Source organism: Oryzias latipes, chromosome 6 (genome assembly GCF_053564925.1).
Source record: "Oryzias latipes strain Hd-rR chromosome 6, Olatipes_Hd-rR_3.1".
NCBI classification, from domain to species: domain Eukaryota; kingdom Metazoa; phylum Chordata; class Actinopteri; order Beloniformes; family Adrianichthyidae; genus Oryzias; species Oryzias latipes.
Genome location: NC_136242.1, coordinates 30005229 through 30010851, shown reverse-complemented (window position 1 = coordinate 30010851; position 5623 = coordinate 30005229). Strand labels below are relative to the sequence as shown.

General features: G+C 36.9%; 1 long non-coding RNA gene across 1 annotated transcript; it reads right to left on the bottom strand.

Moving 5' to 3' along the window:
- Positions 1 to 326: 326 nt before the first annotated feature.
- Positions 327 to 4359, bottom strand: LOC144992512 (uncharacterized). The gene is made up of 2 exons (XR_013656555.1): positions 3891 to 4359; positions 327 to 2236 (listed from the first exon to the last, which is right to left on the bottom strand). It is a non-coding gene; the product is annotated as an uncharacterized LOC144992512 (long non-coding RNA).
- Between the last annotated feature and the right edge of the window lie 1264 nt (positions 4360 to 5623).

Genomic DNA, 5623 nt, shown 5'->3' with positions numbered 1-5623 from the left:
AGATTTCCGTTAAAGCCAAACTGTGTTTTTTTCAGCAATTTACTGACGTTAAACTGTTTGAAATATGAGGAGAAACTGTATTGATGACTTTGAAATGTGCTTAAGTAAATGTGTCAAACTGTTGCAGATTAAATTAAGTCGGTAGAGGCAAAAACTATGTTAGGGGATTTTTTTTTCATCTTTAAATTAGAGTATTCTTGATTAAAAGTTTTTTAAAAGTTTAAAAGCATTCCAACAGAACCCTGCTCTCACATCTAATCCAGTTTTTTTTAACCTTCCACTACTTTTTTTTATTTTCCAAGAAAAAAACCCACTTCCATAACAAATTACAGTTTGAAACATTTTATTGAATATACTAGAATACAAAAAAAGTGATTCATAACAAAAAAATTATTAAAAAGTGTATAGAAATAAAAGCACCAAAAAAACACACATTTATTTTTCAATGGAAAAAACCTTAACCAAAATAATTATTTTAATTGTCTTCACAACAATTATTGAATTAGCAGTTTAACCAATTTTCTCAAATTTCTTTTTTAATCAATTTGCATTTTGTAGTCATGTAAAATACATCCATACTATTTTTTTTTTATTTAAAATTTGCACTGTAATTGTTAAATATTTTTCCCAAAACTTAACTAGTATGCTTATGTTATCTTTTTTCCTATGAGTCAGTTTGTCTTTAATATACTATATATAGTTTTGTTTTTTCTAAATATTTGTGGTATTTTATTGTTTCTAGTTCATGTTTATTCATGAACTTGTTGGATTTGAGTGAAACTCTGGAGTCAGTTTGATGCATTTATTGAAAACCCTGCGTAAACTGTTTTTTTTTGCCCAAAACACGACGAACCACCAGATGAGAAGTGGATTCATATTTTTGTGCCAAAGCAAAGAAAACAGCTTGTTTTACATATGCTTTGTTTATATTGTCTTAATAAAAAGTTAGGAATCTATTTACCCCAGGAATGGGCAACTCCAGACCTTGAGAGTGTCCTGGATGCTGTCCAACATACCCTGAAAACACCTGAAACAGGTATTCTATCATGAGTAGGGCTTGGATATCTGGAAATTATGCAGACACACCGGCCCCTCGACCCTGATCTATCTTTTCACAATTTTGGTAAAATGTAAATGAAAAATAAAATTGGTCTTTAGGTTCAATTAAAGCTCCATAAGGCAGCACAGTGGAGCAGTGGTGAGCACTTTCACAATCACAGTGAAAAGGTCCTAGTTTAAATCCCTATGGGACCTTCCTATGTGGAAATTGCATGTTCTCTCCTGTGCATGAGTGGGTTTTCTGCATCCAAAAACATGCGTTGTAAGTTAATTTGTAACTCTAAATTGCCCCCAGGAATGCATATGTCCCTGCAACAGAGTGGTGGTCTATTTAGGGTGTACCCCACCTTCACCCAGCAACCCCGTGACCCAGAAAGGGACTCAGCAGTTTCAGAAGATGGATGGATGGACGAATGAAGCTCCATAAGCACAACGCGGTGGACAATTTATGCTACTGCACCTCTTTCCTTCTTTCTTTCTGTTACCCCGTCACAGCATGTAGGGAGGATTTGATAGGATCTGCCCTGAATGCCTGTGAGGAATCCCACAGCACGGACAGAAGACCACAGCTTTACCTATAAATACCACAGACTCATGGACTTCCAGAAACAGATACTTCAGATAAAGTCACTCTTCTCTGTCGCATGAAAGAGAAAATTTACTTTAGATGTTTATTGTTTGAAAGGAGAAATTCAGAGCAGGAATCTGTATTTGGGGTCAAACTCTTCCACCAGATCCATCACAACCTGGGTGACTGAAATGAAGGCAAACAGATCCAAATTCAAACAGTCAGACTTTCTGTCTCATCCCTCCGCAGGCTAAAACTCTGAGATCCTTCCTGTTGGGAGAACTGTGACAGAAGTAGCAAAATGAAGTGTGACAGGAGCTCTGGACCAATCAGTAGACAATGTGTAACCCAATCACACACAAGCAGATCCATCATGTGCAGCATGGTGACTTCCTGTCCTGGTTAGATCCACATAACCACATTAAAGTGTGCGTTCATCAGCTTTCCAGGGGCGTCTGCTCTGATGAAGAGCAGCTCTAGTTCTTTGTTCTCTGCAGCTTCTCTCAGATCTCAATTCAAAGCTGTTAAACGGATCAGCCAGGCTTTCATGCTGCGAGGGCGGCACCTGGCGTTAGGCCGGGAGGAGCAGGACGCGGAGGGGCTTCAAAGCTAAAAGCAAATAGGACAGGAGATCTGATTTTAGATGCTCTCCAAAGACTGACACATTTCTGGTTATCATCATCAGCATCCTTTTATTCCATCACAGAGGCCTCTTCGTCATCTGGCACGTTTTTGTATGGACGACATGTGATTGCTCATCCCTCTGATCAGAGCTCTTCATTCTGCTTCTTCAGCAAACATGTTAAAAAAAACTCAGCATCATTTACCAACATTCGTAAACTCTTTTGCAGGCACACACACTTCTCTACCACGCTATGTCAAAACATTTATCTTACAGAGAATCTTATCTTTAGCCTCCATTTTTTACAGTAGCACTTTCATTCAATGTTTAGCCTGATGCAGTCTTTCCACTGCTGCACATTTAAACAAAAACTTTACAAATATGACATTTCTTCCATCTTAAAAAAAGCTAACATAACAAACTGAGTTTTTATTTTTAACATTGGTCACAATAACTCAGCAGCTTTTGTGGGCAAATTTAAGTTTAATATCAAGCACTTTTTACCCATTTAAAAAGGCATTTTTAGCATTTAGCATCTTCTTTTTACTGGAAAAACACTTTTAGCGGCTCAGTTTGCATTTCATACTTGAAAGCATTTTTTACTGTTTAATTTTTATAGGTTTTAGCATTTTTGTGTGTCAGTGTCCTCTGAGTTTTTTTTTAACATGGCAACATCTTCATTCATCTTTTCTAATTGATATGTGAAATGGATTTGCTAAATTTGTTTTATTAATTTTGTATTGTAGTTTTCCATTGTTTTTAATGTTTGAAATAATTAATTCAATCAAATAAAATCAATTTAGCAGTTACTACAATCATTAAGTATCATATACCGGTAAGTTGAATTACAATAATACTATAATCCAGAAGTGCTTTATCCTTTTGTTATTTGCAAATTTGTAGTTATATTATTATTCAGTTGATGCCTGTTGATTTTTAGAGATCAGAATTAACTTTTTTGGTTGTTGTTTGTTTTGTTTTTAGCACTCAGAGAAGGTTCTGCAGGATCACATTCGTTCAGTTTGTATTTTTTTACATCGTTTGATCACTTTGATCTGTAAAAAAAGATCACACAGAGGAAAAATCTACATCCTTATGTTTTTCACTCACATGTAGCTCTGGGTTTGATGTTTAATTTCAGCACATTTTCACCTTCAAAGGCCATTTGAGTAAATAATCTGCACTTCTGAGAACACTGGGGTACCTGTAGTCGCTTTAATGGCACTTCCATATGATTCACTAATAGTGCATTAATAGTTGGTAGTGAGAAGATTATTATCTAAATTCTTCAGCTGTTCACAATAGCGGAACCATTTACACAACTGTGAAGGCACAGAAAGTCCATTACCAACATTTGAAAAACTGTTAATAAACGTTGAACTCCTTAAAGGTGAAACATTTTCTTTACTGACTTTTACCTGTTAAACCTCATTTATAAGCCAGTATGCATGAAGTCTGGGAAAATAAAGGAGTAAAGACGAGCATTTTCCAAATAAAAAAGTAAAGTCAATTTTCTATCAACTGAACTGGGAAGCAGGTCAGCTCAGGTGTGGAAGGTCTCTACAAACAGAGACTGGAGAACAGAGGAGCAGCTGAACACCATTATGCAACAAGCTCACCTAGTTTACAGCTGTTTCATACCTCTTGTGTTCCCCCCACCTTTCCCCACCTGCCCCCCTTTCAGGTGTGACTAAAGAGACGGATGTGGAGCATCTGCCTGAAGCCTGCAGGAGGACAGCGGAGCGGGCAGTCAGCACAAAAAGCAGCTTCTGTTCTTCACTCAACGATGATAAGATTCCATTGTTTGCGTCAGAGCATTTTTTTCTGCAAGGGAGCCAGCCTGCTGATGTGATGAAGCCACCTCACAACTGCCACAATCTGCAGTTTCTTGATAACCACTGGAGGCCGACTGCAAAAGTGGGTCAGTCCCTTACTGTTATAAGAAGTCAAACTTTTTTATGAAAACAAATGTTTTGTTGTTTTTTACTGTTGTTGTTGTTCTATGAAAATTATCTTTGACTTAAAAAAATTCTTGACGATGAAATTGCATATAAACAGGAGAGTGAGAGACCTAATCAGAAAACTCCTCAAAATAAAGATTTAATTAAAAAAAAAATATATATATATACCAAGTTCAGCCTTAAAATGGGTAAATAGAAACAGAAGGAGGAAATACAAACAATGGAGGAAATATGTAAAGAAAACTAAGCTTTAAACTTCAATTTTGAGTATTCCTTTATTTAAATCAATGTGAACCAGGACCAGATGAAAAACTGTAGTTTGAAAAGGCACAGGTTAATAGCTGTTACAGTCAGTGGGCCAGAAGCTCCCTCCATTCGGATACATCCATTGCAGACAAATAGATCCATGTACGTCTTTGTTTCCCTTGTCTGAGCTGGAATCCGGCTCAAAACTGTACAGCTGGTTAACTCAGATTTTGCTCACCATTTTTATTGCGCCAGCAATGTCAGGTTGGAGTTTTGAGGGGCTCTAAGTTAGCGGGGGAACATGTAAACTGAGGAACGATGGGAAGGCGGTGGACTTACACCACGCCAACAGTCCCAACCACAACTCAGGTAAATTTTTAATGAACTCTTGCCGCTTTGCAGAAACGATGTCCTAGAGAACGTCACAGGTTTTTTGATTTTAGTTAAAAAGGGCGTAATCATAATTAAGCGACCATTGGTAACACCAGATCACAGAAAATGATTGGAGTGGGACTTTAAAGGCCGTGCTTCTTTGGATATATATATTTTTTGCCTCCCAACACAACTTTGGAAGCAGAACCCAGCCAAGACCAGCATTCTCCCTGGGACCTATAACTCAAAACAATTGATATTATTCTAACTAATAACAAACTTAAATAAACAGAATAAACTACACATAATTAAGTGTATACCCTACAAAAACACAAATGTAGTGTGAAAATGCATTATTGTTTTAACCTCTATTTGACAATATAACTAAAGACTCTTATAATGTAAACATATTAAAGATGGGATTAAACTGTAGAAAAGCATAAAGTTGTGCAGTGCATGGTGGTTTGTCACTTTTTTTTTGGAATGAGTGTGAAATCTGCCTAAACAAGGTGTGTGTCTAATAAGCAAAACTTATTTTCAGCTCTGTGGTTATCTGCATTGTGACTGGAAATGTCACAAAAGGAGAACAAGTGAGCGAATCCTAGTTGTAAAGTTGGCCCTTTTCGTTTTGAACAAGCCACAGCTGCTACACAGTGACGCACCCTTGCTTCACCTGCTGTTGGTTTCAAACCAGACTGTAGGAGGAAGTGAAAGTGGCCCTCTATTTTATTTTTTTTCAACAAAAAAAAAAAAAATCCCTAATCTAAAGGTGTGAGGATCGTTCCCCTGTTTTTT